Below are 10,415 nucleotides of genomic sequence, written 5' to 3' on the forward strand. Positions count from 1 at the left end.
TTTTTTGGATAAATTAAGGACATTTTAGGGATAGATTAGTGATTTATTGTATGAAATTTTATGTTTATTATACGGTTGTTTGTTCATTAAAAAATGTTGCTTACAATTTATAGAATATTGGTAAGCCATAGAACTGAACTGAACTGAACCAAACCGACTTTAATCCGATTCAGATTGGTTAGGTTTCAATGGAATTTGGTTCGGTTATGGTTTTCAGTTAGTAGAACCGACCTATGTCAATTCGGATCTAATTTGAGCTCAAACCGAACCAACTTACACCCCTAATATTAATCCTTGGAAAGAGAGGGAGATCTAGGTGTTCAATACCTTAGTTACTAAAATACGCTTGTTGTTTTAATGGACACACTGGAGAACTTGGCAAGAATTTAATTGGTGACAAATCATGTACTTTTTTCGAATTGATTTTTCGTTGATGTTGAGAAAATAATATCAAATACATTACTTTGTTGCTTATAATGGAATGAATCATGATCATCTTGAACAAAGATTCGGAATCATGGTAGGAGTAGCACATGAGAAAATTTGTATATTAGTTTCCAATTTGATTTAACCCTTCAACAATAAGATGATGGCAGAGTTTCTTACAAATAAAGTACTAATCGAATGGCTAAAAATGCACTAGGTGGGCCATCTGATCATAAATGGTGATAGTGTTGGTGAACCATGTTAAATCTCATAGATTATGTAGTGTAGAATACTCGCCTGGAGATCCTTTTAAAACCACAATACTACATATTTCCTCTTTAGGACGGATTGAGACTTGGGAAGGATGTGAACAAATCCATATTTATTAACAAAAAATTTTGATTTTTAATAAGGGGTAATTCTGTCAATTAATCATTGCTATGGTGGTTGGTGGGTTTGGTTAACTAAGATTGTAGGTCCTAAATGTTTTAAAAATAAAATAGACCAAACCCATCTTCAAAGTTTTGGAGGAACCATCTTCTTACAAGACCCGCGACTTTTTGTATTTATTTCACACCCCTATTTTTTCTTCAATATTTGAAATACCTTCTTAGAAATGCCATGTGTAATCCAAATGAGGGGGTTCTACCAAAAGTTTGAAGCAGGGTGGCCACTTCAAAGTTTTTTCCCATATATATCCAAGGTAAGTGACAATTATATTACTCACATGTATGCATGGTTACTCTAGATGTGCGAGGTTCAAGTATTTGAACCTCTTCTACATAGGTTTAGAAGTTATCATCATTCAAACAATTAGGGTATGAATGGATACTACAAAAGAGTTTTGAAATTTTATTTTTAGGCTTGTAGTGACTCACAATCAATGGATAAGAGGAATGTCTACCTAGAACTAGGTAAAAAGGTTTGGTTGAGGGACAAGGAAGGTGTAAAGTACATTTTTCCACTCATCAAGTGATGATTATCATAGGCTAGATAAAATTGAAGTACGAAACTATTTCTTTTGAATTTGAAATTCGAGGGAATGATAGAAGTTAAGAATTTAAAGATCTATAGATCGATTTACAACTAGAGAAATGAAAACAATGATCAAACCATACACAAATGTGTATGCTTGCTGGATTTTTTTGTAAGCTTAAAGATTTTGTGTGAATCACTAAAGATTTCTCTCATCTTGCCTCTAAGCTATCCCTTTTGTTGGTTTTAGCCTTAGAGAAATGTCCATGAGTTAAACACATCCTTAGAGAGGCTAAACCTTAGGCATGCAATTTAATCCACCTTGAGATTATTTTTGTTGTTTTAGAGAATTAAGTGTAGATCTAAGTAGATCCCCACCATAGCTCATAATCTTTTAAAGGATGAGAAAATGAGGTGTGTGGTGTATGTTAATGCATGAGTGTTCTTAAAGGAATTTATTAATGAACTTATAAAGAGAAAATTACCTCATAGAAGGATTACTTTCTAGCTCTTATGCCATGATAGTAAAAGAATAACCAAGAATTAGTACATGAAATTGAAATAAATTAAAACAACACTACTTCAAATTTAAATGTTATCTATGAAGCTTATTATGAATTTATAACGAGAGATCACCTCATATGGAGAGTTTAGTCTCTACCACGTACCCAAGTCATTCAACTAGAGAAATTAAAATTCTACATTACTTATATGTAAAAGCACTTGACATTAAAAATACTTTAAAACATAAATTTAACTCCTACACCCCACCTTGAACTATTCTTCTTCTTCTTCTTCTTCTTGATTTTGACTTTTTAAATTATAAGATAAGGCTTGGATAGAATTTTGGAATGCTAGAGAGCTTAAAAATAAAATGGAGAGAGTTTGGAATCTTAGAGATCCCTTTCAATTTGTCTTAGATGGGGTCTTATTTATAGGTTTTTTGGAGACTGTTGGGGATAAACTTGTCCAAATTCTTAAAGTTCCCAATATTCCCAACAAAACCTCAAAGAATGGCTCTACTTACCCTTTATCAAGTTGTACTTTATTGTCTTTTACACTCCTATGAGTCTTGCAATCATAACGATCAAGGGATAGGATTGTAAAAGACAATAAGGTTCTAGAGAATTCTATGGGAGGGTTAAAATCGTTCAAGACCCTTGACTTTGGGTCAAACTCTAAAGAACTAAACCAAGTGGCATGTAATTTGGTACTTGGGTTTTTGAATTTCTAGACATTCTGCCTAACTATACTTCTAACTATACAGGGATATGAGTGTCTTTGCTCACAAATTCTAGAGTATTCCCTTGGTGGGGAATAACGGTCATGGCTTTTGGAATGTAATCAAATTACATGGAACTTTTTTGAATAGAAGATAGGGTTGATGGGCACAAGAGTAAATCAACTAAAATTATCTTTAACAAGATGAGGTTAAGATGGTAATTCAACTCAAGTGGAGACTAAGAAGGACTTGTGTCAAGATTGGACGAAATGATGAATTACTAGAAGACCTTGGTAGGGGAATTATTAGATGATTAATAGAAGGGCATAAAAGTAAAAGGAATGAATTTTCTTGAGGAAAAAATTACTTAAGAGGGGTTTAGAGGGTCATTTCCCTAAGAAAAATTCATGCACTCATGGGCTTGTAACTACCTATCAGAATGGTTATTGGGTAAGCAGTGGACTAAGGGTATGTTTGATTGCATGGAAAGTGACTTTCCATGGAATTTGAAATCCATGAAAAAATAGTTGTGGAAAATAGGTAGGGTTGGAAAATCAAATTCCATTGTTTGATTTTACTTGGACAAAATCATGGAAAATAATAGAAAAAAGAAGAAGAGGAGGAGGGGGAGAGGAATAAGAAGATGAGGAGGAAGAGGGAGGGGGAGGATGTGGCGGCGATGGTAGTGGCAACGGTGAGGATAGCGACGACGGAGACTATGGCGGCGGAGGCGACGGCTACGGTGGTTGCGACGGTGACGACGATGGAGGTAAGTAAGGAAGAAGATGAGAGAACGTGGTGGTGACAGTGGTGACGGCGACGACGGCGAAGGTAAGTAAGGAAAAAGATGATAAGGAAGATCGGGGGAGAAAGTGGTGGTAGTGGTGGCGAAGGAGGGGAAAGAGAGAGAAAATGGCCGGAGATGATAATAACGGATACGGAGATAACGACGGCGATAGTGACGACGACGAGGTTAGTGTAATGGTGTTGGTGGTGGTAGGGAAGAAGAAGATATGAGTGGGGGAAATTTGAGGATGGAAAATATGGGTGGATTTCACTTTCCCACCCATATGGGTGGGAAAGTGAAATCCATGTTTTGGTAGACTTTTTGAAGGCGGTAGAAAATGAATTTCCATTTCCATATGCAATCAAACACTTGAAAAATGTCATTTTCCATGGAAATTGATTTTCCACCCTATTTACCATGTGCAATCAAACATACCCTAAGTAGAAATACACCAAGTTCTGGGTGAGTTTCGTACAAAACCAAAATTGCAAAAGGCAATGGGTGAGACATGGATTACGCAAAAAATAATCTATTCCTTGGGTCGCCACAGCCAGGCCCAAATCTCAAGTTAAAATGGCCTTTGGTTTATCTATTGATGGACTTTAAAACACTCATGAGAAATACCTTGGATCAAACCCATTTCCGTAACGGTGTGTCTAAAGTTACATTTCAAGATTGGAAAATACTAAGCAAACTTTGTTGGATATCGTGCTCAATACCGTACTGATGTGGTAATGTATATAGATAATCATAGATTTTTCTCCTTGTATCTCTAGGAAACAAATTACAATTTTCTGTGCATTGCAACATCAATGCAATATCTAACAAAGTAAGTTTAGAACTACTCTTCAAGATTTCCTAAATCTTTTTTTTTTTTCCACTAAAATATTATTTTATAAATTATTAAATGACAAAATAAAGTTACAAAATAGAATCTCAATAAATATTAGCAAATACAAATGACAAATTCGTGATTTAAGACTAAACATATTTGGGGGTTTGATATTGAACAATTGAATTCACAATCCAAGAAAACATTTTAGTCATGAATTGCAAGACTCTCGACGTAGTTTGTTTATTTGTTTCTTTTATTTTACTTTTTTACTTCTAAAGGTATGGTGGTTTTATAAGGTGATTCTTTCCATATTTGCATCAAAAGAACAGACTCAAATTTAAGATTAATTGGGCCACTACATTAGCAGACAGAGTCCAATGATGGATTACTTATCTCAATGAAAATGAAAATTGTTAGGTGCATTATGTTGAGAAAAATCGGAACAATCGAACCAAGAAACGAATCAAAACAAAACACAAATCACACATAGAAACACGGATTCTTATGTGATTCCCTACAGATTGAGAAACGTCCACAAATCACGCCGATTCCACTATAAAGAGAAAACTCGCAGTTACAAATAACACCCTTTCACCAAAACGAAAAATATAAATACCCCATAAAATCTAACTAACGTGAAGGCATGACTTGATTTACAATACCTCATTGTTGATCAGTACTATCAAGCTCCACAAACCAAAACACATTGTGGAATGTTGACTTCTTGCTGGATGATCTAAGTTGAAACTACATTCGTTAGCAATAATTAATAAAATAGGGGGGTGGGATTCAAACCCAGCTTAATAATATAAAAAATAAATAAATATCCACAACAAATTGTGGAATGTGGTAATCACCAATTTTGGACCCCAAAAAATCCCCACAATCCCGTTACTATATAATTATGTTGGTAATTCAACAACACAGCCCTTTAGATTGCATTGTGTAGATCAAATATTTATAAAAACAAAAGCAAATTTAAAAAACAAAAAATATCCATTGGTCTTGATTCAAAGTTCTGAAAATGGATGGCCACCAAATTCCCAAATTGAAATTTAAAATTCAATGGTAAAAATTTATAATAATAAAAAATAAAAATTGAAAGTTATTCGAATTTTGTGATCTAGATCATTTTGGCATCTGATCATGTTTTTTGGATTTCCACATGAAGGGATTTCTTGGGCTCTCCAAAATTGCATTTCCACTTTTTATTTATTTATTGAACCGTGATAATCTGACTACCCCAATTGGCACACTCAATCAACTCTCTTGACGTAAAAAGTTCAGGAATCATAGAACTGTACTTCTCGGGATACAACTGTACTTCCCCATAAAAATGTGTATCCCGAGGCATATAGATCCACGGTTTCTCGAACTTGTCATGTCAGGTGAGACAATTGGTAGTGAGATTATCAGTCTTATTTATTTTGTTTGGTTGGTAATAAGATAACATACGGCCTCTAAACAATCATATATTTATTCTCTTAAAAATAAAATTTTGTTACAATACTCATATACAAATTAAAACTACTAGAGACTGGTCAAGCAATCATTCAACTTCAGCTTTGCATCTATTGTACTCTGTTCTCCTTTCATGGATCGATGACCTCGCCATCATCTTCAGCTCTTCTTTTATTCAAAAATATACGGCAAAGTACCCACTCCCCCATTTCCATGGAGTTCTGCATAAGAAATAATAATTAAACTAATTAAACATAACCATATACTTAGGACCAAATCTTTAATTTTCACGGTTGACAAGAAATGGGTTTGTTTCATTTATTTTTATAATTTTGCATGGATTAGAGTAGAAACTATTTCATTCTTTAATATACAAAACTAAATAATAAAATTTGTGAAACTCACTTGCGTATTAGGTTCAATACCAACAAACTGGAACTCATGCATAATCCACTGAGTTAGAGGCCCATTAGGTGGACTCCCCATACGAAAGACCAAAGTTTTCTTCATCCCAATGACTCGATTAAACCTTGAATCAATAATTTCCTGGTCAATACCATTAGCCTTCCAGTGACCAGACAAGGTCACTCGATTGGGTCCGTCCCCATTCCCATACGTCTCATCCCTTGGGCTGAAAAAATACCTAACTTGCTCAACATTACCTACAAACAAGAAACACTGAAATTATTTCTAGGTGGTAATTTAACAAAATTCATAATTTAAAAAAAAATACATAAATAATAAATTGAAGTTCATGAATTATGAGAATTATAGGGATTCCAACTAACCTGGTAAAGCCCAAGGATCATGGTTGTAAACATTAACATCAGGAATTTTGGTACAACGCACTGTGGAAAATAGAACTTTGACCTTCAAGTAGTGACGGACAAGTTCTTCATCTGTAAGAAGGAATTGGTTCCCATTTCTCTCCATTTTGAAACACTAGTACAACTTCCAAAAATCGATTCTCAGACCAATTACTTGGTTAGGTGAATTCAGATTTCAGACAGCCTATAAAGGTCCAGTGATCTCTAGTTCTTATAAGAGAGTTCTTCTGAGTATTTATGGAAATTAATTATCAAAATACCCTTGATGTTTTAATGTAAATGGTGGAGAATGTGGTAAGAATTTAATGGTTTGTGAACCATGCTAAATAGTATAGATTATGTATTGACAATGATCCAGGTTTCCTTTTTAGGAGGGATGTTTCCTTTTTGAGTCGTGATAATCTGACTACCCCACGTGGCGCACTCAATCGACTTTCCTGACGTGACAAGTTCAGGAACGGTAGATCTATACACCTCGTGATACTTGGTTCTCTTGGGATAGGGGGTGCAGTTTTGTATCCCGAGGCATACAGATCTACGATTCCCAAATTTGTCACGTCACGAGAGTCGATTTAATGTGCCACGGAGGGTAGTCAGATTATCACGATCCTTCCTTTTTAGAAGGGATGTGAACATATCCTATATTAATTAACAAATCTTTTAGGTGAATAACTATTTTTGCGTTTTTAATAAGCGAGTAATTTTTTCGTTTAAGGGGTGGTTGGTGAGTCTTGGGAACAAAGATTGTGGGCCGTTCACATAGTTAGTAATTCTTCGAATAATTAACGAATTATAGCCGAATTTTTTGAATGATACACAAAACGATTAAAACTTCTGTCCAATTCAGCTCCTTGTAAAAATTCGTGACTTTTTGAACCTTTTCAAATATTTCACGATTTATTATTTTCTTGAATTAAACAAATCAAAAATACTTTCTGCAAATATCATTAAAACACAAATTAACCTATATTTTGTAAAAAAATTTATATCTCAATAGCATAATAATATTTTCATTATTCTCTCTTTACACTTAAAGATCTCAAAATTAAATAATAACTAATCATTGTTTGCATGTTATTGGATCTCACTATTATTGATCAACAATTAATCTTTTCACTCCTTTTATCTATCTTCTCTCTCCTCTCAGATTATTTTAACATGAGCTGAGTAACTCAATTAAGTAAGATAGTATGTTCTTAATTTTAAATATGTTTTATATATACTATTTAGGAATAAATATTATAATGTAATATGTTTATAGGTATCCAAGTTTTATCGATTTGTAATAAGGCTTAAATGTTTAATAAATATGCAAAAAAAAGTGTCATATGTTATTAACTTATTTAAGAATGAGTTAAGGGTAATGATGATAATTTATTATAATTGTTTTAATTTTTGCTTTTATTGGACTACTAGTAGAAATTGCTGAATCTTCAAAACCAGAAGCCCTTAGACACTTTGCAGGTTTGATTGAACTAGAAAAGTGAGAAACAAAAAGTCAGGATTGAGCGAAATAAAAAACCAGAAAGAAAAATGAAAGAGAGAGGAAAATAAATTAAGGTTTTATTTTTTCAGTGTTAATTTGTAGTATGTGAATTTGGGATTATAAATGATAAATGACAAAATAAAAGCCTCATTGGGTCCTCAAAATGAAAATTGTAATATGTGGGGGTAAATGCGAAAAACTTTGGCTTGCTCATAGTTAGTGATTTTTTGAATAATTAACGAATTATATAACAATTTTCAAATAAAACAACTAGACGTACAAGAATAATTGTGCATTTCCACCCCTAAAAAAAATTCAAGGTTATTGTTAAACATGATAACGCCTATTGTCCCTTCAAACTTCATAGTTTTTATTGTTAAACAATTGTTTTTTTTTTTTCTTTTACCATGGGGGTTCTCCAATCCTTTTTTGGATGGGACTAATCTCTAAGATTGCACTCCGCGACGTACCCCATAAAGAGTTTCCCACATGCAACAAGATAAGTCAGGCGGCCACCAAGTTTCCAACACACCGCCAAAGGTAGAAAATCCTTGTCACTGCTAGTTTTACCACTGATACAATGCCTTGGGGGGGTTTCTTGGTTAAATAATTATTTCTCATAAGCCCAAGCTTTGAGCAAATATATAGTTGTAAATTTCATTTAAAATAAAACTAAATAAAAATGTAAAACTCACTTGGTGGGTAGTACCTTCAGAACCACGAATAAGGTGTTTTTCATGCGTAATTCACTCAGTTTGAGGCCCATTTGGAGGTTTTACTATGTAGAAAACCAATCTTTTCTTGACTCCAATTATATTGTTTCTAGAATCCAAATTTTCCTTCTCACTTCCTGTAGACTCCTAGTAACCAGAATTGGTCACTCTATTTGATTTGTTCCCAGTTGGCCTTAAAAAGTAGCGCACATGCTCCGATTTACATAAAATCGTGCATGAAACGCTTAAATTATTTCTTAAGTTGTAGTTTAGTAAAATTCATAATTTAGAAAAGAAAAAAATAATTGAAGATTGATGTTCATGAAATATGAGAATTAATTATAGAGATTCCAACAAACCTGGCAAATTCCAAGGATTGTGTTTCAAAACATCAACCTCGGAAACAATGGTACAAGGCAATGGGGAAGCAAGAACTTTACGCTTCAAGTAGTGACCCACAAGTTCTTCATCAGTTGGAAGGAATTGGAACCCAAGAGCCAATATCATCTCTCCAAATCTCTCCATTTTGAAAAGGTACAACTTCCCAAAATCGATTCTCAGAATAATCAAGTTGGAATTCATGCAATATATGTACAGTTCTTATAATCCATGGAGAGTGTGTGCTGGGGTTTATGGAATTTAATTATCAAAATACCCTTGATGTTTTAGTTTGCATGCTTGGAAAACGTGTGAAGAATTTAATTGGTATTATATGGGATGGATTTTTCGTAGTTGTTGAGAAGATTATATAAGATAGAATAATTAGTTGCTATCATTTTACCATACTCTACAAATTAATATTTAAATATCGTATAGTTTCGAGCCCAATTTAATCCTCTATGGTTAAGATTGACAGATTTTCATTAGAATGATCTACCAATCAATTGCCTTAGATAGCATTAGGTTAGGTATTTAGGTGGACTATAATGATTGTAAGTTGTAATAGTGTTGGTGAACCATTTTTAATATTATAGGTTATATAGTGTAGAACCTTGTTAGTAATCTCCCATTTAATTCTTAAAAATTTCACGATTTTTTTTTTTTTTTTTTTTCAATTAAAGTATTATTCTCCGGATTATTAAGTTATTCTTAATAATTCACGGATTTTAAGTTTGAAAAGAATAAAACATGATTTTTAAGTATTTTGCGACTTTTCTGAATTATACGAATTTTTATAAAATTAGATAGAAAAAAAATGTAAACTTGTAAGCTGTGGCGTGTAACACAAATCGACTTTGAAGCAACCATGCTTCAAAATTTTGGAGGAATCCACATTTTTGCATGACAAATGTCATTTTTATCTTTTAAAAAAATAATGACATTAACCCTCTACATTTATTTGAGATTACATCTTAATTTTTCAAATTGATAATTTGTTCTTTGACTTTGGAAACAACATTTTTGGTCTATAGCGGCGGACATATCCGCCGCTAAATGGTAATTTTTCCGCCAGTAAAAGATATTGCGGCGATGAGCAGCGGAAACCAGATCCGACGCTGCAGCCTCGGTCGCTAAATGTAGCGGCGGAACATTAGATCCGCTATAAAATGTACTATCTGTAGCGGTGGATATTTATATCTGCCTTAATAGATCGATTTTTAAAATTAATATAATATTGACCATATAGCGGCGGATATTATAATCCGCTGCAATAGATCAATTTTTAAATTAATAGAATAATCA

This window comes from Akebia trifoliata, chromosome 3 (genome assembly GCF_017979445.1).
Source record: "Akebia trifoliata isolate Shusen 1 chromosome 3, ASM1797944v1, whole genome shotgun sequence".
NCBI lineage: Eukaryota > Viridiplantae > Streptophyta > Magnoliopsida > Ranunculales > Lardizabalaceae > Akebia > Akebia trifoliata.